This window comes from Vipera ursinii (assembly GCF_947247035.1).
Source record: "Vipera ursinii genome assembly, chromosome: 1".
Classification (NCBI taxonomy): domain Eukaryota; kingdom Metazoa; phylum Chordata; class Lepidosauria; order Squamata; family Viperidae; genus Vipera; species Vipera ursinii.
The window spans coordinates 42,946,609-42,971,033 of record NC_139512.1 but is presented as its reverse complement, the minus strand read 5'-3'; the positions used below and the strand labels follow the sequence as shown (position 1 = coordinate 42,971,033).

At 38.6% G+C, this 24,425-nt stretch overlaps 1 protein-coding gene across 1 annotated transcript in view; it reads right to left on the bottom strand.

Moving 5' to 3' along the window:
* The window catches only part of FOXN3 (forkhead box N3), a 244,485-nt gene extending 221,197 nt beyond the window's left edge, over positions 1–23,288 (bottom strand). The window contains exon 1 of the mRNA XM_083375499.1: positions 22,999–23,288. The gene's annotated coding sequence lies outside the window, so the exon portion shown is untranslated. The remainder of the gene's footprint in view (positions 1–22,998) is intronic.
* Between the last annotated feature and the right edge of the window lie 1,137 nt (positions 23,289–24,425).

The window sequence follows — 24,425 nt, the reverse complement described above, 5'->3', positions numbered from 1 at the left end:
GTACCCTAAAGTAAGGCAAAACCAATGGAGGAAAGTACGTTTTACAATGAGAGAGCCAAACTTAAAATAAGAAGGAATTTTGTTGTTGTTGTTGTTAGTTGCAAAGTCATGACCCCTTGGACAACTTTCCTCCAGGCCTTCCTGTCCTCTACCATCTGCTGGAGTCCATTTAAGCTCACGCCTACTGCTTCAGTGACTCCATCCAGCCACCTCATTCTCTGTCATCCCCTTCTTCTCTTGCCCTCAACCTTTCCCAGCATTAGGCTCTTCTCCAGTGAGTCCTTCCTTCTCATTAGGTGGCCAAAGTATCTGAGTTTCAACTTCAGGATCTGGCCTTCTAAAGAGCAGCCAGTGCTTGATCTCCTCTAGGACTGACCAGTTTGATCGCCTTGCAGTCCAAAGGTCTCAATTCTTTGGCACTCAGCCTTTCTTATCGGTCCTCTCGCCTCTCCTGTTCAACATCTACATGAAACCGCTGGGTGAGAGGGTATCATCAATATGCTGATGATACCCAACTTTTTATTTCGACCCCAAACCACCCCAGTGATGCCCTCGATGTGATGTCCCGTTGCCTGGAGGCAGTTCGGGCCTGGATGGGGAGGAACAGACTTCAACTCAACCCTGACAAGACTGAGTGGCTGTGCATTCCGGCATCCCGGGACATTCAAAATATTCCATCTCTTCTTATGGGGGGTGAGTCTTTACCCCCCGTGGATAGGGCTCGCAACTTGGGAGTCCTCCTAGATTCACGACTTACTCTGGAAGATCATATAGTGGCCGTGACTAGGGGGGCTTTTGCCCAGGTTCGCCTGGTGCGCCAGTTGCGCCCCTATCTGGACCGGGATGCCCTGTGTACGGTCACTCATGCGCTCGTGACCTCTCGCCTGGACTACTGCAAAGCTCTCTACATGGGGCTTCCCTTGAAGACCACTCGGAGTCTCCAACTGGTACAGAATGCAGCCGCGAGAGTTGTCTTGGGAGTTTCCCGGTACTCCCATGTTACACCTTTGCTCCGCGAGCTGCATTGGTTACCAGTTGTCTTCCGGGTGAGGTTCAAGGTTTTGGTTATGATCTTTAAGTCCTTACATGGCATGGGTCCGGGATACCTCGAGGACCACCTGCTGCGGGCATCAACTCCCCTCCGCCCTGTGCGTGCCCACAGAGAGGGCCTCCTCAGGGTGCCTCCGGTCAGGGAATGTCGACTGGTGGCCCCCAGGGGGAGGGGCTTCTCTGTGGGTGCTCCGGCATTATGGAACCAACTGCCAGTTGAGCTCCGGATGGCATCGGACCTTCGCACCTTCCGCCGCGGGCTGAAGACCCACTTATTTGAACTAGCTGGTCTGGCCTGATGGGGGAATATGGGTTTTTTAATGGGTTTTTTACTATTTTATTTTTTTTTTTATTGAAAAGTTTTACAATACAATTTTCCATTAAAAACCCCCATCCCCCTCCACCCTCCCCTCCCTACCTCCCCCCTACCTCTTCCCTCCCCCCTTACCTCCCCCCTTCCCCCCTCCCTCTTCCCTCCCCTACCTCCCCCCCACCCCCCTCCCCCCCCGGACTTCCCAGAGCTAAATACAAGGTATATATATATAAAAGCAATCATAAGCAACCATATACTAACAACCATAAATTCTAAAATCCATCACTCTCTAACTTATATAAGAACAAACAAAACTTAACATTATTAAATATATATAAAAAAAATAGGAAAAGAAAAGAAAAAACACGAAGGAAGACTTATTCGAATGCTAGATAAAACTTCTTAACCCTATACTTATTCTGGATAAACTCAATCCACTTTCTCCATTCCATAATATAACGTTCTTGCGAGTGATCTTTCAAATAAGCCGATATCTTCGCCATCTCTGCCAGGTCGGAAACCTTTAAAGTCCATTCTTCTATGGTCGGCAGCTCCTCTTTCTTCCAATATTGTCCTATCAAAAGTCTTGCTGCCGTGACTAAATTCAGCATCAACTTAGAGTCCACCACTGTAGCATCAACAATTATTCCCAACAAAAAAAATTGCGGACAAAACTTTATCCTCCTTTTAAAGATCTTCTGTATATTCCACCAGATTTTAATCCAAAAGGCCTTAACCTTTTTACATGTCCACCATATGTGAAAATATGTTGCATCTTCAACCCCGCACCTCCAACACTTAGGCTGATAATTCGGGTACATACTTGCAAGCTTTTTAGGATCTAAATGCCATCTATAAAACATCTTATAAAAATTCTCTCTTAAATTTTGAGCTTGAGTAAATTTCACATTCCTCACCCAGATCTTCTCCCACATGTCCATTGTAATAACTTCCTGAATATTTTGGGCCCATTTTATCATACAGTCCTTAACAAGCTCTGTTTCTGAATCAATCTCTATCAATGCAAGATATATCCGTTTAATGTGTGCAGGTCCCTGATTTCTAATTTGCTTTATCAGATTTTCATCAATCGTTGCAAATCCAATTTTCTGGTCTTCTTTCCACCTGGCCCGTAACTGAGTATATTGAAACCATGTTTGAACAACCTTCTCTTCTTGCAAGAAGCTATATGATTTCAAGCACCAAACATTCCTTTCCAAACTTAAAATTTCCTTGTAGGTAGTCTCATCGTGTTTGAAACCAGCATGTATATTTTCTATTGCGTGTTTTGGAATTGCCCACAATGGTATCTTACAACTTAGCTTATGTCTATACTTCTTCCAAACTCTCAGCAATGCCTGTCTTAAAATATGCGTCCTAAACACAGTACCTACCTTCTTATCATACAACAAATATGCATGCCAGCCAAACAACAAATCATGGCCCTCAAGATTTAATAACCTCGATTGCGTCAAATTGATCCAATCACTTATTCCTACTAATGCAGCAGCTTCATAATATAATTTAAAATTAGGCAATTTAAGGCCACCTCTCTCACGAATATCCTGCATAATCTTAAGTTTAACTCGTGGCTTTTTCCCTGCCCACACAAATTTATTGATACCACGCTGCCATTCCTCCAAATTAGAATCTTTCTTAAGAATCGGTATCATTTGGAATAAAAATAAAAATTTGGGCAGGACATTCATTTTCACTGCTGCAATCCGTCCCAACAAAGTCAATTGCAATTTTTGCCAACTCTCCAATTCTTTTTGAATTTTCCCCCACAATTTTTCATAATTATTTTTATATAGCTTTGTATTCGAGGGCGACAAAATTACCCCCAAATATTTAACCCTTTTAACAATCTCAAATCCAGTTAATCCTTCCAAGAAGGCCTTCTGTGAAACTGTCATGTTTCTAGCCAAAATTTTAGTTTTCTGTATGTTTACTTTAAATCCAGAAACCTTCCCATATTGTGTTATTATCTCTATCAGGTCCACAACAGAGTTCTCTGGCTGGGTCACTGTAACAACCAGATCATCTGCAAATGCTCTCAATCTATAGTCCTGATCTCCAACTTGTATCCCCTTAATTTTTTCCGAATTCCGAATCTTGTTCAATAATATCTCTAAAGTTAATACAAATAACAAGGGCGATAACGGACATCCTTGCCTTGTACCCTTCTCAATATTACATACTGCCGTCAGACTATTGTTAACTATGATTCGGGCAGTTTGCTTTTGATATAATGCCCTAATCGGCTGTAAGAAATTTTCCCCAAAATCCATTTTATCTAACATTCTCAACAGAAATTGCCAATTCAATTGATCAAAAGCCTTTTCAGCATCTAAAAAAATTAGCGCTGCAGAGATCTGGTTGTGCCTTTCCAAATACTCTAACACATCAACTATATGTCTAACATTATTTTTCATTTGCCTACCACTAATAAACCCCGTTTGATCCCCATGAATCACCTGTTGCAGAACCCTCATCAGTCTATTAGCCAAAACCTTAGCAAATATCTTATAATCTGTATTTAAAAGCGAAATCGGTCTGTAGTTTTTAACTTGAGTAGCATCCTGATCTTCCTTCGGAATCAATGAGATAAAAGCTGTTCTCCAAGACGGTGGCACCTTTCCCCCCCTCTGGATTGTCTGGAACAGTTCCTTTAACGGTTTTATCATCTCAAATTGTAAATTTTTATAAAAAGCCGCAGACAAGCCATCTGTACCGGGCGCCTTATCAACCTTCAAATCCTTAATTGCTGAAAGGATTTCTTCTTCTGTGATCAGTTGGTTAATCCCCTCTCTTTGTGCTTGCGTAAGGACCGGAATATTAGCATTCTCCAAATATTTATCAATGTCTTTTACCTCAATTTCCTCTTTGGTATATAATTTCGAATAAAAATCCACAAAAGCATCCTTAATAAGATTCTGTTGAAACACGACCCTTCCTTTATATTCAATCTTGTCTATATTAGAGGCCCTTTGTTTCTTCCTCAGTCTATAGGCTAACCATCTGCCTGGTTTATTAGCGTTGCAAAAAGTATTATGCCTAGCAAACCGCAGATTGGTTGCCACTTGGTCTGCCATTAATTTATCAAATTGTCCTCTTAACAGCCTAATAGCCTCTTTAATCTTCACGTCCCCTGGATTCAAAATCAAAGCCCTTTCTTTTTCCTTTATTTCATTCTCCAGTTCTTTCCTTCTGGTTTCCACTACACGTCTACGTCTATTATTCATATATATCAACACACCTCTCATATAGGCCTTACTAGCATCCCAAACCATATCCATAGAGGTACCCTTATTCATATTAATCTCAAAAAAATCCTTCATCCGCTGTTTACATTCTTCCACATTTCTCTGATCTCTAAACAAGTTCTCATTTACGCGCCACGAGCGCCTGTCTCTTTTCTCCTTATCAATCTCCAACCAAACTGGACTGTGGTCTGAAATAGTTCTTGCACATATCTTCACTTTTTTAGTTCTCAAAAAGAAATCATTAGTCAACAAAATAAAATCAATCCTTGAGAAAGATTGGTGTCTGTCAGAGTAAAAAGTATAATCCTTCTCCTGCAGGTGCCTCTCCCGCCAGATATCTCGCAATTCGAGATCATCCTTCAATTCAAAAAAAGTTTTAGGCAGTCTGGCGTGGCTTGGAATACGCTTAAAAGCTCCAGCTTTATCCAAGTGTACATCCAGAACACCATTCCAATCTCCCATAAAAATAAAAGATTTATAATCCAACTGGGTAAGCTTTGTATGAAGTAAGCTAAAAAAATCAGCTTGTTGTTGGTTAGGTGCATATAGTCCAACTAGAAGCATCTTTTTACCTTCTAACAGCAGCTCAATCATAACATATCTTCCATGCTTATCTGCTTCAATTAAATCTGCTGTTAAGGCACTTTTAACATAAACAACTACTCCATTTTTCTTATTCTCTGCAGAGGCAACAAAATGCGTACCCAGTCTCGAGTTCAGTAAATACTTTTGATCCAAAACTCTAATATGCGTTTCTTGCAAACATATAACATCTATCTTAAATTGCTTTAAATATTGAAAAACTTTCTTCCTCTTCTGCGGTGAATTTAGTCCATTAACATTCCAAGTTAAAAATTTAGTTGCCATGCATATCATCCAGAAGCCCTTGGACCACAGCCTTGATAGGACTAACTTCTTTAGGCCGTGCCCCTCCCACAGCTTGACTGTATGTACGTTGCGAAGAAACTGAAGACTTTTGCTGATCTTGTTCTATTATTTTCTTTGCTCGTTTTAAAGCAGCACGCGTCACTCTTTGCTCTCTAGGATCATCCAAAGAAGTTGTAACTTGATCTCCTCCCACACCACTTTCCTCTGTTTCCTCCTCTTGTTGTTCTTCTTCTCCAGATCCTTTTCCAGCTTCCAGGAGCGTTAATGGGGTTGCTTTTAGGACATTATTGTAGAAATCACGCGCTTGCTTCACAGTAATCAACCGGTACCTTTTACCTTCATGCATCACCATCAGCCCCTGAGGAATCTCCCATCTGAACCTTATATCTCTTTGCTTGAGCTCATGCACGAGGAATGTATAATCCTTCCTTCCCCTTAAAATCCTTGGAGGAATTTCTTTTAAAACCAAAACTTCTTGTTCAGCAATCACCACTTTAACATCATAGGCAGCTTGTATAATTTGATCTCTGATCTCTCTTTTTGCAAAATAAACCACCACATCTCTAGGCAACTTCCTCTGTCTAGCAATCCATGAATTCACCCGAAACACTTTATCCATAGCTGCTCTTATTTCAGATGCTGGCAGGTTTAATACTTCTTCAAAAGCCTCAGAGATCAGCTGCTTCAAATCTTCTTTAGTATCCTCTTTTAAGCCTCTGATTCTGACAGCAAACTGCATCTGGTAAAATTGGGCTAAGCTTAAGTCCTTCTCCAGTTTGTCTCTTACATTTTCATTCTCTCTTACTTTAACTTCTAATATAGCATTCCTTTGAGCCAAATCATCCATCTTTTCATCTAATTCTTCCACACATTCCGCCACTTTATGCACTGAAGACAAAATGTCTACCTTCATCACGCTGAGCTTCTGTTCCATCCTCTCTTCCATTCTCTCCTCCAGTTTCTCCAATTTCTCCTCCATCTGCGCAAATTTATCAGCCATTGATTGATTAATTGAGTCCAAAAGTTTATCCACAGCATCTCGAAACTCCTTCGCTGTCAGCGCTTCAGAAGGGTGCAACGCCTGTAAAGATTATTGTTGCACTGGCGAGGATCCACCACTCCGAAGAGTTTTAGGGGGAGGTTTCGCCGCCATCTTTTAACCCTCAAATATGACGCACTTTCACTTAGAGTTTAAAAAGTTCAAGTAGTTAGAGAGTATAATAAAATAAGCCTCTTCACCTTTATCTCTTGTATCGCTCTGCCTGCTCCTTTAAATCATAGTCCTTTCTTCAGGCAGGGATGGTTCGCAGACGCCTGGCTCTGCTCCAAAAAGTTCAGAGCAGACACGCCGGCCAGCTGGGAGCAACCCAGGCTTCGGGGGAGTTCAATCCTTCAGCCGCCCAAGCTCCAAGCTCAGGCGGCCTCGGAGAACTCAACCCCTACCTGGGGCCTCACCCCCTCCTCTTCTCCCAAGGAGGGGGCTTCAATTTCGCCCGAACAGCTGTTCGGCGCTGTTACGGGCGAAAAAACAAACAGCTGAGCCGCGGGCAGCCCGGGAAGGCTGTCTTCGGCGCCGCGACGCCACCGGAAGCGGTTTTTTACTATTTTATTGTTGTTATATTTTAATTGGGCATTGGTTTAATTTCCTTTTAACTTTTGTACTGCTATTTATATATGCCCTGAGTCCCTCGGGAGAAGGGCGGTATAGAAATCAAATAAACTTAAACTTAAACTTAAACTTATGGTCCAACTTTCACTGCCATAGCCTTGACTATACGCACTTTTGTTGGCAGGGTGATGTCTCTGCTTTTTAGTGTGCTGTCTAGATTTGCCATGGCTTTCCTCCCCAGGAGCAAGCGTCTTTTATTTTCTTGGCTGCAGTCCCCATCTGCAGTGATCTTGGAGCCCAGGAAAATAAAATCTGTCACTACCTCCATTTCTTCCCCATCTATTTGCCAGGAATTGAGAGGGCCAGATGCCATGATCTTGGTTTTCTTAATGTTAAGTTTCAAGCCAACTTTTGCACTCTCTTTCTTTACCAGCAACAAGAGGCTCTTTAGTTCCTCTTCACTTTCTGTCATTAGAGTGGTATCATCTGCATATCTTAGGTTGTTGATATTTCTCCCAGCAATCTTAATTCCAACTTTTGATTCATCTAGCCCTGCCTTTCTCATGATGTGCTCTGCATATAAGTTAAACAGGCAGGGTGACAGTATACAGCCTTGCCTGACTCCTTTCCCAATTTTGAACCAAGCAGTGGTTCTGTGTCCAGTTCTCACTGTTGCTTCTTGACCCACATATAGGTTTCTAAAGAGACAAATAAGGTGGTCTGGTACTCCCATCTCTTTAAGAACTTGCCACAATTTGTTGTGATCCACACAATCAAATGCATAGTCAATGAAGCAGAAGTAGATTTTTTTCTGGAACTCCCTAGCTTTCTCCATGATCCAGCATATGTTGGCAATTTGATCTCTAGTTCCTCTGCCTCTTCAAAATCCTGCCTGTACTTCTTGTAGTTCTTGATCCACATACTGCCGGAGTCTAGCTTGTAGGATTTTAAGCATAACTTTATTAGCATGTGAAATGAGTGCAATGGTGTGATAGTTTGAAAATTCTTTGGCACTGCCTTTCTTTGGAATTGGAATGTAAACTGATCTTTTCCAATCCTGTGGCCACTGTTGAGTTTTCCAAATTTGCTGGCAAATTGAGTGTAGCACTTTTACTGCATCATCTTTTAAGATTTTGAATAGCTCAGCTGGAATACTGTCACCTCCACTAGCTTTGTGGTTGCTCAGCTTTCCTAAGGCCCACTTCACTTCACATTCTAAGAAGGAATAGTGAGAGCTATTAATCAACGGAACTGCTTGCCTTCTGAAGTCATGGAGGCCTCATCACTGAAAGTTTTCAAGAAAATGTTGGACAGCCATTTATCTGGGATGCTATGAAGATTCCTGTATTGAGCAGGGAGTTGGGCAAGAAGACTTCCAATGTCCTTTCCAATGAACAGTTCTTTGATTCTTGGAGAAGGCTACGATTAGACAATCTGCTCAATTTGTGCCTGCTCAGCCTGGGTCCAGAGGGTATGATAACTAAATGAGCTACCTTGAGACTCTTTGCTCTCCCTTCCAATGATTCTTTATCTAGCTGACTTGGATTATACAGCCCTTAAAGACAGTATCCATTTCAATCAGCATGGCCAAATCACTGGGAACAATAGTCTTTATAATCCAAACACAAGAGTGAAGGAAAGTTTAAATTGAGAATGCTTTTCAGCACACAGAGGGCTGTTTCCCCCCCCCACTCCCCAAAAAAGTAGGACACACAGTCTCCTGCATATTTACTTATATTAATTGCAGATGCAGGGTTTCCCTTTTAAAGGGGATTAAACTCTTTTCTCTTGCATATTGTACTTTTGCTTAGGCTGGCTTCAATTCTGCAGCAATTTAGTAAACAAAAAAAGGGCCCACCATGTTCTTAATGTACAGCCTGACATTCTCAGTGATTTGTAGCTTTGAGTTTTGGCAACAGCAAGGTTTAAAATGATCCCTGACACTTGTGTTCACCACATTAACATTTGGAAATGACTGAAATTTCTGCTTCACACAAAATAATATTTGCACACTGGTTTCTTTGCTCAGGAACTAAATAAAGCACACACACAAACATATAGTCTGGGTTGTAAAATCAACCTTCACTGTCTTTCTTTAGCTGTCTGTGAGAAATTCTTTCAGTCATTCATTGGTGATGCAAAATCTAAGAATATGAGAGTGTTAGACAAAGGAGGAATACCAGAATATGTACTGTATTCATACATGTTCAGTTGTTTTTTGTTATACCACTGACTTAGACCTAGTACAGTAATGTGAGGATATATATGTTGTCTCAGAAAAATACATTAATAACAGATGAAAATAATAGACCAAGCAGGATATTTTTTAATATTATTACATTTTTGGAATTAGAATTGGGTGTTCTCATATTTGCAATGGCATTACTTATCTATAGAAAATCTTGCAACTTGCAGGTGACAACCTTAGCAAAGTGCTAGTACCCAGAGATCTTAATACAGGTAAGGTTCAAGAATGTACTGTGATGTCATTATCATGGGTTTCCAAAATAGTTTGAATTATAGAATTTCCACCAAATAAACTGGCAGGTCTTAATATGGTAGGGTGGTGGAACCAGAATATACAGCTAGTCCTTGTCTTACATCCATTAGTTTAGTGACCGTTTGAAGTTACAGCAGCATTGAAAAAAGTGACTTATGATCACTTTTCACACTTACGACCGTTGCTACAGCATCCTTAAGGTCACATGAACAAAATTTGGCACTGATTCAAATTTATGACAGTTGCACTATCCTGAGGTCATGTGATCACTTTTTGCAACCTTCTGACAAGCAAAGTCAATGGGGATTCACTTAACAACAATGGCAAGAAATTTTGCAAAGTGAGGCAAAACTCATTTAACAACTGTCTTACTTAACAACAGAAATTTGAGGCTCAATTGTGGTCATAAGTCGAGAACTCCCTGAGACAAACTAAAAATTGATCCTTTGTGTGATCAAAAAATATAAATACACATTTTTTCAGGGGAAATGTTTCTAGAATGACTTCTATATAGCTACCTATGTATATACACCTGCTAACTCATACTATCACCCTTCCCAGGAAACACAATTAGATAAACTAATTCTACTTTATTGTAAAGCTGCCTAAATACAAATCTGGCAAGTCTAATATTACCGTATATATCTCGAGACATCTCTTTTGAAGCCTGACAAGTTTTGTCGCCTGAGTTTCTTTCTCTGCCCCTTACATAGCTGCAGGCTATACCCTCTTTTAACTGACCATTTCCTAAGCAGCATCTCTTTGCTTCCCCAACCCCCACATCTCCCAAGGCCATTCCCATCCATATACCATTATACATATTCATAATATACCTTGGATGTTTGGTTTATTTTGATACTTGACATCCCTACCTTGTATAGAGGCAGTGCTAAAGTGACACCTAGTGACAGAAAAGAAGCATTACTATAGCAGCTCCAACCACCCACAACGAGGAAGGAGGGAACCGGCAAGTTTGATTCTCAAGAGGCTGACCCACACTAATTGGAAGTAGCAACCCTGCTTCATTTGAGTGAACACAATGTCAACCTGCTCTACTAGTCATATGAATTATCCCTCAGAAAGTATTTTATTTTGCTTCTCTTTGAATTAACTCTTGTATATCACCTTGAGAGGGACGCGGTGGCTCAGTGGGTTAGGACGCTGAGCTTGTCGATCAGATGGTCGGCAGTTTGGTGGGTCGAATCCCGAGTGCCGCATAACAGAGTGAGCGCCTGTTACTCGTCCCAGCTTCTGACAACCTAGCGGTTCAAAAGCACGCAAAAATGCAAGTAGAAAAATAGGGACCACTACGGTGGGAAGGTAACAGTGTTCCGTGTGCCTTTGGTGTCTAGTCATGCCGGCCACATGACCATGGAGACGTCCTTGGACAGGCGCTGGCTCTTTGGCTTTGAAACAGAGATGAGCACCGTCCCCTAGAGTTGGAAACGACTAGTACGCATGTGCGGGGGAACCTTTACCTTTACCTATATCACCTTAGGTTGTCTCTGCACAGAAATGGAGCCATCAAAATGGCTTTCATGTGGCCTTCATAGAATCATAGGGTTGGAAAGGACCTGGAAGGTCTTTAAACAGATTGTACAAGTAACCACAGTAAACCAATTTAAGAGACTAAATCAAAATAAAACACGCTATAAATGTTTTGAAAAGAACCCAGAATTGAGGCTCATTTGTTATCAGATGCTGAGCAATCTGTTAAATTGGCTTTCACACTCACTATACATAGCACTGAAGTTCATTTTTTACTCTGGAAATGAAGCAAGCTTAGGCTGTCTAAGCAACTCTCAAAAATACAAATTATAAATACCTTTTGCATAGTCCAACTTTCTAAAGAAAACTGCAGAAGCACCATAATTCGCTATATATAAACATTCATAGCTTGTTATAATATGGTCACTGGGAAAGTTTATTTTCCTCCCAGATTATAACTTCAATAAATACTTGGATGCTGGATCGTGAAACAGTTGTTCTTGATCAGTTTATTGGATGGGACTGGACATTTCCAATAAAAATGGAAATTCTTTTATCTGCCCTATGGTTCCTTTGGGAAAACCCACATGTGGTTTTCATCAATCTAGCTTTTCACTTAAGGCAGGAGAAACAATCAAGTACTATGCACGAGGTTACCATTCAATGGACACAAATTTATTTAATTGGCATTGTCTTAACAAAAGCTTAGCAGCTTGTTGATGGTCTAAATGTGTAATCCTATGGACATCCATTCAGAAGTAAGTTACTCTGATGTAAATGGCCATATATTGCAGCCTGAAAGAAAACTTCCAAATAAAACTACTGTACAGAGACAAATTTCTCTTTCTCTTCCTTTCTCTCTCTTTCCCTCTCCCTCCCCCTCCGCCTCTCTCTCACTACACACACACACACACACACCCCAATGCTGAAGGAGTCTTTTTCCTCCCTAAATAAACAGTAAAAGTTAATTCTAGTTCTGCTGCATACAAAAATAAGAATATGCATATTTTATTTGTAGGTGCAGTTGATTAATTTTTGTAACTGGACTTCTGACCATACAAAGAAGTATATTTTCTGCCCCATTCCGCCCAGCCCTCCCCCCAAAATCAGTTGTAAACTGGGGAAGTTTATGATGATGGTCAAAGCTGCTAATTATGATTTCAGCAAATGAGATATATTTCTTCAGAGATAACCACAGGTTTTAAATTTTAAGTGCTAGCCCTGGTAAATGGAGTTTTATTGACAGGTAGTGATGTAGTCAAACAATGACACTGGTATGCTTCAGTGGGTGTTTCCCAGTTTGACAAACACCTTTATCAGTGAAAACCTTAATATACCACTGAAAGGTGACTGTATAGTCAGAATTGTAAGTAGCTTCTGAAGTGTGAGAATAGATACTTAAAATCTCCTTTCATTTTATCCACACAACAGCAACTCCATGATTTGTCTCATAGCAATCAGTCTAAGGTTATCCATCTCAACCAACTACATTAGACTGTATCACCAGCTAACTCAAATAACATTGGTGAAAAAAGAGATTCTAAAGACTTAGATGTACGTGCACAATCAGCTAACTTAGGAAATAGACTCTGTTTTTTTAAAAAAACAGACTTATTTTTAATCAAGCTTTCCATGAGCATATAACTCTATGCATAAAGGCTTTTCACAGGTTATGATTAATGTATGTAAGTGAGGGGATGAGGTAAGAGAGAGATCCATTGATGTGAATCCCATATGCTTGCTCTGTATATAAACTAATATAATGCATGTGTATAGCTGGATAATTACGTAACCATATGGTGACTATACAGTTAGAACACACAATAAGCATTTGCTCTTAACTGCACACTGGTAAATATATAAACATGTAACATTTTATTTCTCAGAAATCAATAATGATTTACTATAGAATAAAGTAATAGCTTCTGCTGTCATTGAGAAATAGCTTGTCTCCAACTTCTAGAATTTTCAGCTACCAAACTTATCATTTTGTCCTTCTACCTCCCTTAAAGCCTTACCATTCTGAGCAGTCTGTCTTACTGTCTTCTATGATGCTTTCTGTATTCTAGGTCAAGGAATTGCTCCTTGACTGGATGCCGGATACATTGGTTGGGAAGACATCTGGAGCCCATTAAGTCATGGAAAGCTGAATGTCTGACTGACTTGACTCACAACAAGCTTTCATCAAGCATCATGTTGAAATGTAAGGCAGAAAATGGAAGCCAAGTTTTGTTAGTTTGTCATCAGGATTTGGACAGTATTATGGCCAGTCTTAACCTTAGTCCTGTAGAGAAAAAGATGATCTACTGAACACAGGAAAGAGCTCACTTCTTCGACTCTTTATTGGTTTAGTAGCCTGCTTTGCTTGGAATTTGCTTGTGAGTCTTCAACTATTTGAATACAATCTGAATATTTCTGGTATGCTTGTCTGCAGTTGGAGAAGGGACTTGTATCTCTGCTTAATGTCAGCTCTTGAGTAAAATTAATAGTATATTAACACTTCTCTACAAGGAATTATTTCCAGTTCCATAGAAATAAAATGGCAGGGCAAAAAATTAAATTCCCACTCCTTCCTCCCAGATTTGAAAATCAAAGCATATTTTTAATTGAGTAGCAACTACGAAATCTATTCCAAGATGACATTAGATCAGTTTTGAAGAAGCTTCTTGCATAAGAAGTGAAATATTTTCAAAGGAAAAACTAAGAAGTCCAGTTGCCTTTTGGAAAAAGCACCTTTGGATTAGATCTTGAAAGGCCAACACTACCTCTCTTCCCAATGTGCGTGCAATGAGCACAAAACCTGAATGCCTGTTTCAATACAATTGCATTGGTACACGGCTGCATGCACACAATATAGATATAATCACAATGAAGAGGCTTTTCAAGCAATTTGCTGAAATTTTCTTTGAGTTTTGTCTGTGTTTATGTATTTCTGTGTAGCATCGAATAATCTTGACTGATTTTTACAAGGTTCAGGAAATTGACTTGATTAGAGACCTCCAGGAAATTGTAGGATTGAATATAGAGTACAACTTAAAAAAAAACACGAAGAAAGCCAAGTCAACCAAGCCATTTATGAATGGTTGCTGAGAAAAATAAATGTATTTATTTTTATGTGTTTATTAAATGTTTATGCCATCTCCCCAATAAGGTGACTCTGGGTGGCATAAAATAGACATATTCCTGAGATTTTTCATGATACTTTTCTGGGTGATAGTTTTTCTTTGATTAAACATATGTTCATGTTATATTTTCAGTCATAATCTTTCTATTTAATATTTGCTATTTTTTTAAAAAAATAGTTTAACTAAACTGAAAAAGCCTATACAGCCTATCTTAGAATCTGCTTATACTACTTCAAATGTTACCTTATTTCCAGAACCATAATGATTTGCTATTATCAATCTTTGCAATGAGAACAGAGAAAGCATTGAAGCTTCAGTAATATAGCCATGGAAGAGGGCAATAATTTATCATCGCTATAGTACTTCAGTCCCAGATGAACCATTTGCTAATTTATTTCCATATGTAGCTAGCAGACAGGTTAATCAAGCATTCTGCTCTAAAACCTGTATTGTAGTTTACCCTTTTATCAGACAACAGGAGCATAAGGCTATACAGCAAAACAACAATACCAGTTGAAAGGTATTCTGTCAAGTTTAATGTTTGCTTAAAATAAATGATTTTAGAAAAAAAGCGTGGAGCAAAACCAAACCTCAAAATAAATATTTTAACTATAATTGCAGAAGACAAAATCATTTTTTAGAGGATGAGCCATTGTTTACCTATTCCTAATTTTAGTGCCCCAGTCTACTTTTTTGTTGTCCAGTATAGCAGCTAGATTAATTACAGAAATGTCATCATTTGATTACTGGCAATATTATTGTGAATATCCTCTTATTGTTTCTGTTAGCGGGTTTTCAAGTTATAGTTGTATGGCCATTGATGATTTTAATTCAGAAGCAGCATCACTGATACAGGTAATAGAGTCACTCATAATTAAACATATTTAGTCAATGTGAATTACTCAAAATATCATATTTTCCAGTGAAAAAATATCAGACTGCTTGGAGAAGGAAATATGATTTTAGCACCAATAGCGATACTAGAATTGGAAGTGATATGGAAGTGTGAAGCATTAGAGAGGGCAGACCATGTCCCAGAGATAACTTTTATTTTTATTTTGTTCTTATTTTATTTGTTTGTATTCCACTTTTATTGTTTTCACAAATAACTCAAGATGAAGAATGTATATTATTATTTATGGTATATTGTTTTATACTGTACAAAGACTAAGGATTATTAGATGTTTTATGATAAAGCAGACCAGACTGGTCTATCCAGCCAGAATTGTCTATGCAAGCTGGAAGATATTATTTCCCAGTATCTATGCAAGCTGGAAGATACTGTTTCTCAATATTCATCTGTTCAACTAATGAAACTGGGAAGAGAACTAGGAACATTCTGCACGCAACACATGTGCTTATTAAATAAACAGTAATAACAGTGATAACATAATAATGGTGCAAATAAAAATTCAAAAAATAAATTGTTCAACTGGTATTATAAATGGATCTCTAATGTTAATTGATAATCTGAATTATATAGGCTGCAACTAATTGCATCACTCTATAGTGAGCTGTAGTCCTTTAAGCAAAAGATGAAAATCAAATGTGGTTCAACAGCTGAAAAGTAATGTATTGATTCAGTTGGAGTAAAGAAAAAAAGCTGCTCAGCTGATGGCCAATGGTCTGGGCCAGTTAATATTTTGCATCCATAAATGGCTGCTAGAATGTCCTGTGTATTTGCAAATTTCTTGCTGGCTATAGTATTCCATGCAGTTTTTCCATAGGTGATTCTGTGGATAGATGGTACACAAGAAGTAAACCTCAGATCATAGGATAATTGCCATGTATTATACAAGTAAATCATTCTACTCTCATCTCTTTGAAGGGAAAAAGTACTTTTAGACAACTTATATATGGTCCTTCAGCATTACACTTCTCAGGAATCCCAGCCAGCATAGTCAGTGGTCACACAGGTTGAATATCTGAAATTCTGAATTCTCCCCTCCCCCCAAAGTGTTCTGTTAGTTGATGTAGAGGAATAGTTAATGAGAACATGTAAACATGGGTCAAAAATACAGACAATAAGAAGGCCTGAATTCAGAAACAACCCAAGAAAAAAGCCTCACTAGTTTCCTGAGAGAACATCCTGGTCCTTAATAATTCATGAAAGACAAAGACTTGGGCCATCCAACTCTCCAGGGAAATGATGTTTCATAGGAAAGGTGCTATAACAGATTCATTAAACAGTCGTCACTGTGCCCTGCAAGTATTCTTCTGCCCCTTCTAATGCAGGATGGCTTGGGTCAATTTAAATAGCTCTCCACAGACACAATAGGGACAGAAAAATAACTGTATTTTGCCAGTCTTATTGCCACAAGACAACACCTAAGAAAAGTTCTTACATGTGCTTGGTCTTCTTGTTCTTTGTTTTCTTTTTGTAGTATGCTAGGCATCTCTTATATTGTTTTATCACCTAGAATTCATCTGAAAACTAGGGAGCTCTCCCTGATTCACATGCATAGAGACTCCACACAAATGCAGTCTGATCCAAAACTTCCATTGCTCTCGCTATCAAAATGGCAACTAAGCCCTTGATCAAACTATATACCATAGTCTCAAAAAAACAACTTATCTACCGATAGAGAACTACTAATACAACCCCAGAAGTAAATTTTATTTATTTGATATTCTACTATAGATATGATTCTGAAACAGAATAATGCAGCAATGATGTGGCAGATGTTCAATTTTTTTTTGACAGATGATGTGGATAGTGTACCTAGAAGGTCAAAAGTTCAAAACTGATTTAGCAGAATTTAAAGGGTCAGTGAGAGAACAATTCAGAAAGTAAAGAAGATAACCTTGGTAGACGTAGGCCACATCTGTTACCAAAGTAACAAGGAGAAAAACATAGTTTAAATCCAGAAGGCAGAATGCATGCAGAAATGGCTTAGGTAGACACCTCCTTAATTCACAGGGTATAACAAGGGAAAGAGGTTCAACATAATCCAACTCGTAAAATTCCATCATTATAGTCGCTCTCAATAAAAGTAGTTTTAGCTTTCCTTTGGAAGTGATTCCTGATCTGGTGTAGCTGGTGGGGCTGAAATCAATTAAATTTTAAGCCAGGATAGTGAATTTGTTACTGTTCGTTTACTAGTAAAATTTGCTAAGACCACTAGAAGTTGTTTCCCATTTTTTGCAGTGTAATGTCTCTACATGACAAAATATATTTTAAGCTTTCCATCTGCAATGGTTAGGGAGTAATTAAGTCTTTTAAAAGAGGAATGGTCCTTTTTTTAAATAAAAAGCTTTTAAAGGATCCTTCAAATGCAGTCCAAAATCAGATGTGGGATACATTGACAATCTTAGAACCCCCAAATTGATGCAAAATCACTGGAGAAGTAGATAAGAATGTCCTGTTTCTCACAGGGAATGTTTCATATAAAGAAGAGAAAGTTATAAGCAGTACTTATAATCAGTGCTTTTTTTGTAAAAGAAAAAGGTGCTGGAACTCACACATGTCATACAACCAGCCTTGCCTACCCTACAAGGTTCCATCCAAAAAAGGTGCCGGAACTCCATTCTGAGCATTCTATGACAAAAAAGCCCTGCTTATAATAAGCAATAAGTATGAAACTAAGTAAATAAGACAATTAGCAATAGCTGATTCAATGAAGTAGTTGGAATACTGCATACTGGATTACAAGAATACACTTGGAATACTGCTTTGGTTGCCACGATGTAAACAAGATGTTGAGACTCTAGAAAAAATGCAGAGAATAGCAACAAAGAAGATTAGGGGACTGGAGGCTAAAACATATAAAGAGCGGTTGCTGGAATTGGGTTTGTCTAGTCTAATGAGGAGAAGGACAAGGGGTGACATGATAGCAGTGTTCCAATATGTCAGGGGTTGCCACAAGGAAGAGGGAGTCAAGCTATTCTCCAAAGCACCTGAAGGTAGAACAAGAAGCAATGGATGGAAACTAATCAAGGAGAGAAGCAACCTAGAACTAAGGAGAAATTTCTTGTCAATTAGAACAATTAATCAGTGGAATGACTTGCTACCAGAAGTTGTGAATGCTCTAATGCTGGAAGTTTTTAAGAAGAGATTGAACAACCATTTGTCTGAAACAGTATAGGTTTCCTGCTTGAGACTAGAAGATCTTCAAGGTCCCTTCCAATTCAGTTATTCTGTTATTCAGTTGAACACATCCTCCACTGTGTCTTAAAAGAGAAAAGGTGCTTGAAGGTAAAAAAAAATGTTTTATTTATTGGAAACTTTTCTTAACAATGCTGAGTGTAGCATTCATCTTGCACTCCAAAGTACAGAGACAGAATATGTTTAAAGCTAGTTCTAAGTTGTACTGTATATAAATAAAGTACATGCATGCACAGAAATGAATGAACTGGAGCATAAAAATCCTGTTGAAAGTATTTTGTTCAAAAACAAAAATGATATTGTTGTGGGAATATAATATAGATCACTTAGACAGGCAACAAATATTCTGCCTTTCTGAGTCAAATGATCAAACTTTCAGTACTGGAATAACAATCTTTGCAAAAGTCAAAGATCTTACGAATTGCTATCTTTTCTTGATAACATTTAGAAAAAGTAATAAAACCTTTTACCAAAAGGAAGGAATTGGTTGTAAAAGTGAAGGTGATTGGAAACATGGGAGAAAATGACCATGTTATCCTTGAGTTCAAGGGGAGAAAGAATACAGAAGAGTCAGGCTACCAATGGGATTTCAGGAGAGTAGTTCTTGACAAACTCAGTACAAGAAGAAAGGTATCCACAAAAATTGAGAAATTCTGCAAAATGAGCTACCAAATGTGTAATTGCAAATAATATTTCCTAGAAGAAAAAAATGGGAGACTTGTTTAAATATTTGTTTGATTGATTGATCTAAGATGGCGGCGCCTGGAATGGCTGCGGCTGCATTGGTTCTTGAAGGCAAATAGTTTTGGGAGGGATAGTAAGGGCTATAGGCCACATGATCAGGAAGATTTTAATGTGTTTGAGCAACATGGTGGAACTAAGGTAACATACGACATACGACCGACAATCTTTGCTGGCCTGGCGAGTTTCTAGTTGTTTTGAAACTGTTGGTGAGACTGTTAAAAGTCGTTGGCGCTGTTTGAATTTGTTCTACCAGCAGCAAGATCTGACTGCTGGCCCAGTGATGGATTCTACTGCAAATCAGGGCTGTTTCCAGAGGAGGCAGAGGAGGAGAGGACCTGGAGCTTATGGAGCGAAGGAACTGGATGAGGCTGTCGGCAGGCCCAGAGGAAGAGAGAGAGGCTTTAGGAGGAGTTGGTGGAGGTGGCAGCGTGCTCCAGGGGAGAAAAGAAGCAAGGCCTCTTTAAGGAAAGGGTGGAAGAGTCAGGATCAGAAAAAGGAAAGAAGGCGAGGTTGTCAGAATACAAGCGAATTTGAGGGCTAATCCACATGGAGCCCCATTTCCATCTGTCCTGTGTGCCATCATTCACTCCCTAGAGACTAAAATGGACAATGTGAAATTTGAGCGGGCCACGAACAAGAAGTATATATCGTAGGTGGTGACCCTTTGAGAGCTGTATGCAACAAAATTTCATTTTGATGTATGCCGATTGGTGTACATTCAAAGTGACAATAAAGTTATCATCATTGATTGATTGATTGATTGCATGCCATCAATTCACTGTCAATTCTTAGCAACCACAGGGATTTTTTTCCCCTATGACAATCTATCCCTAATGGTGCATTTATTGTCACTGTGAGTCCACCCACCTTGCTACCTTTTCTCTTTCCTTCCATTTTCCCCAGCATTAGAGCCTTTTCCAGAGAGTTAGATCTTTGCACAATGTATCTGAAGTAGGATAAATCGGAGCCTTGTCGTTTGTGCCTTGAGTGAAAACTTTGGGTTGATTTCTTCAATGATCCATATGTTTTTGTTGTTTTTTTGTTGCTCCACAGTACTTTCAGGAATCTTCTCCAACACTACTATTCAAAAGGTTCAATACTCTTATCAATCTGCTTCTTCAGAATCCAACTTTCACTTCCATATACCATCACAGGGAATGCCATGGCTTGCATGATTCTAATCTTTGCAAGTATAGACACATCACAGCAGTTGAATATTTTTTTTCCCAAGGCCTTAGTGTCTGCAGCATATTTTTTGAATGCTCTCTGCCATCTCAGGGAACAGGACCAGAACGAATGGGTTGAAATTACAGTGAAGTATGTCTCTCTTTACTGATATGTTCAATAGTTTTTACCTTGCTATATGTCTGAAATGTTTTAGTAAATCTTAAACTGAGTGGAGAGTTGGACTGGATAATTTCTGATATCACTTCTAAATCCATTATTCTACGTCAAACATTATTCGATTTATTATGATTCAGGTTTTCTACTAGCTCTTCATGATGATCTTCCAGATATGTTAGACTTTGTTCCTATTATCCTCTTAAATCTATCATGCTTTCTGGGAATTATAAATATTAGTTCTACTAGTACAGGTGTCTGCAACCTTGACAACTTTAAGACTTGTAGACTTCAGCTCCCAGAATTCCTCAGCCAGCTATGTCAAGGTTGCAGACCCCTGTACTAGTATATCTGTTCTTCTCATTAGCAGAAATGTTGCACTGTTAGTCCTCATAGATAGGTCAACTTAGGCACAAAGAGCATTACAGAATTTTTGACCAATGTAGCAAATACTTAATATAGCAACACAGTTCTCACTGTACTGTTACAGAATCCTCCAGCATGGAAAATTAACCGAAATAAGATATGCTATTAATTAGGCAGAGTTAAGAAAGTGACTGTAATGTTCATCTCAATAAAAGTGCTACCTAATTATGAGTAGCTTAGAATTTAATTCTGGCAGAGAGAGAAATATTCAGGGTATTATAAATCTGGACAGTTTTCTCTCAGTTCTTAGAAAAATGAACAGAAATATTATCTTTCATCATTCCAGTAAAAAAAACACAAAATCTACACATATAAATTAATTCTGCAACCTTCATTCATCATGTGTGTGCGTGTTCTTCTCTATTTAAAAAATTTATACCCTCTCACATTTTTTCTTACATACAAATGTTCAGTGTTGATGGCAATGTCGCATTCTCATCCTCATCTTCAGTGTAAGGCAATTTTTAAAGGTAGTTTTCTTTATTTAGTCTAATATTTCCCAGTTTAGTGGAAATAAATGTTCTGAGAAATCAACACTCCCAAAATTCCCAGCCAGCATGAAAGGAAGGCTATTTTAGACCCTCTTCAGCCAATGATGATGAACTAATGTTTAACTCCATGAATATAGGAGGTGATCATTGAGTTTATTACCCAAATGCCAGTGAAAAAGCATGGAGGGAGAATTAGGATCATACCAGCTTGAAGACTAGATAGTGGGGCTCTTCAAACATCTATGCAACCTTGACAGTTGCTAACTTTTCCAGGTTCTGGTACTAACCACAAATGCAGACAATTCACACTTTGGTAAATTAATGCAATTGTATTATTACCTAGAGTTGATGCTGATAGTAAATTATGTAGTTTGTTAGATGCAGATTAGAATTTTAGGGGGGAAAAGTTACAGATTTATTTAAAGTCTTAGAAAGTCAAGCGCGTCACTTTTTCATGCAACAGGCAAATCAGAGAGAGATTATCCAAATTATTTTTAACACTGATTATTGTTAACAGGGATAAGAAATCATAATGAATATCCATAAGTTGGTGAATGTTGGCATCCATATTTGATTGCTTGCAATTACATATTATTTTGAAAACAGACCTTTCTAATTTTTCAAGTGTAAGCATGTATGCTGACAATTAGGTGATTGACACCATCAGTGTATGTCCATGTTGCTGAAGACTCACAACATTGGGATATGTGTATAAGCAACATTCACATGCTAACTCAAAGCACAATCTGTTTTCTGCTCTGAGTGAACCAATAAAAGGGAATTCCCCTTTGTGGAGAAGCATGTACATGGAATAGGTAAAGAGGGAAGCAAAGGCAGATATCAAATTGTACCTTCTGGAATAACGTCTTCTTAATTAGCAACATTAAAAGCCTCTTTTGCTTTTACAACTGTGAAATCACAAAACAATGAAAACAGGCTGAAGGAAATCAGCGCAAATGATACACCAACAATACTGCTAAAATCTATGGAGCTAAAACTTACTCTAATGTTCATTTAGCTCTGTGCATGATCCAGAAACAATTGGAAGATAAGTACAATACCTACTTAGAGCATGTATATGTAAATATAATTGTCAGAACATCAGGATATTCTTATTTTTTTATAATAACAGTGTGGATAAAAAGAAGAGGAGAAGTGGGAGGGGGAAAGCAAAGAAATAGGTTTTTTTTAAAAAAATAAAAAAGTAGCAGCAGTACAATGTCAAAGACAAATCAGGGTCACTACATGTTATGCTTTGACATAGCTCTGCTATTTACAACAACCCTAAAGAGGGCCATAGGAGACTGAAATCTTCCCAAATTAAGTAACTCAATCATTTTCATTTGGAATCAGCTTTACAATTCAAGAAATCCCAACATAGCAACTGTCAAGTCTAAAATCTTCCCATTCACACTCAGTTCAATTGCACTAAGATAAATCTGCAAGATTTGTCTGCATGAGAATTAAGGAGAGAAAAGAAAAGAAAAGAAAAGAAAAGAAAAGAAAAGAAAAGAAAAGAAAAGAAAAGAAAAGAAAAGAAAAGAAAAGAAAAGAAAAGAAAAGAACATCCTTCATCTTCCCACAACTATTTACTCCTCAAAATTTCATTCAAAATTTACTGCCCACATTTTAAACCAGCTGCATTCACTCACATTTGATTGTTTTGCCCAAATCAACGCGGACTGCTTGAACAGCTTCTCACAACTTTCGACCATGGCATCCTGGTGGCATATAAGGTCCAGCCCTCTTCCTTTAAGCTAACTCATGTCAGAAGCATCTTAAATTATCTGAATCCAGAGGCTTAGACTGGTAAAATTCTTCTACACTTACTTAAGACAGTGTATGTGCTGCTAGCCCACTGATGCGATATCAGAAACCTGCAAGCTACTATTTCTGCAACTGTGTCACTGTAGATACTATGAAACATGTACGTAGCTGTTGCCATGGAAACAAACACAGCTAGGTTAGAGTGCCAAGCTGTGTTAATTCCTTCAACCATGAACCCCAGGGGAAAACTAGCATTCATCTTCTGTCTCCTTTTGTCTCTGACTGCTTTCATTTCCCCCCCCCCTGTGTTATCAAATGTACTCCACAGATGGAGATGGACGTGTTCTTAGCAATACCTGAAAATATACCCACTGATTGAAAAACGTAAACCCCATGTTTTTAACCGACAACAGAAGTCCTATTTTCCTATACCTCGTCAACCGTTAACTTGGGAGAGCATGAAGAAAAAACTTTACCTTCAAGGGTAAAGAAGGCATCATTTTTTTTTAAAAAAAAGAAAATTACACAAGAGCTATTTCCTGCAAAACAGAAGACACGTATGACGTATGGAAGAACGGAAAGAGACCAACAGCAAGGGTGAACTATATTTTTCACATCCTGAATATCTCAGGTTTGGTTCCTGGTACTCCTGCCTAAATCTCCTTGTAACATACATGTATACCTACATGTATACCTACATGCATAATCTTTTCAACATGGGATACATGATTTTTCATTTGAGATGATGATAAGAGATGATAAAGGTGGAGATGACAGAGACAGAGACTTCGGGTCAGTTTTGACTCCAGGCAATCCCTAGATGAGTTCCTGCAGTTTTCTTGGCAAGATTTCAGAAACAGATTGCCCTTGTTTCTTCCTAAGGCTGAGAGAGGGTGACTGGTCTAACAATACCCCCTTGGCTTTGTGCCTAAGGTTGGACCAGGAGTCATGGTCTCCAGGTTTCTAGCCTGGTGCCTTACTAATCACTACATCAATCTGGCTCTTTGACTGATATTTATAACAATGTAGTGAGGGAGGTTAATGGGAAGATAGTGACTGCTCCATTAAGGACATTCAGGGCTAAAAACGGTTTTGAACCTGGACTTCCCAATCCCATTGCAACATTCTAACCCTTAAACCATACTGGATCTCTTTGGGGAAAAAATCTGATTAGAGAGACCTTTATCAGGGACTCTGGAGAACTACTGTCCACTAAAATACTGTGTTCTGTGATTTACTGCCAGTGAATTTATATGTTTATTGTAGCATTTTTCTGGAGATGGAAGGTTTCAGAATTATTTCAAGGGAATTT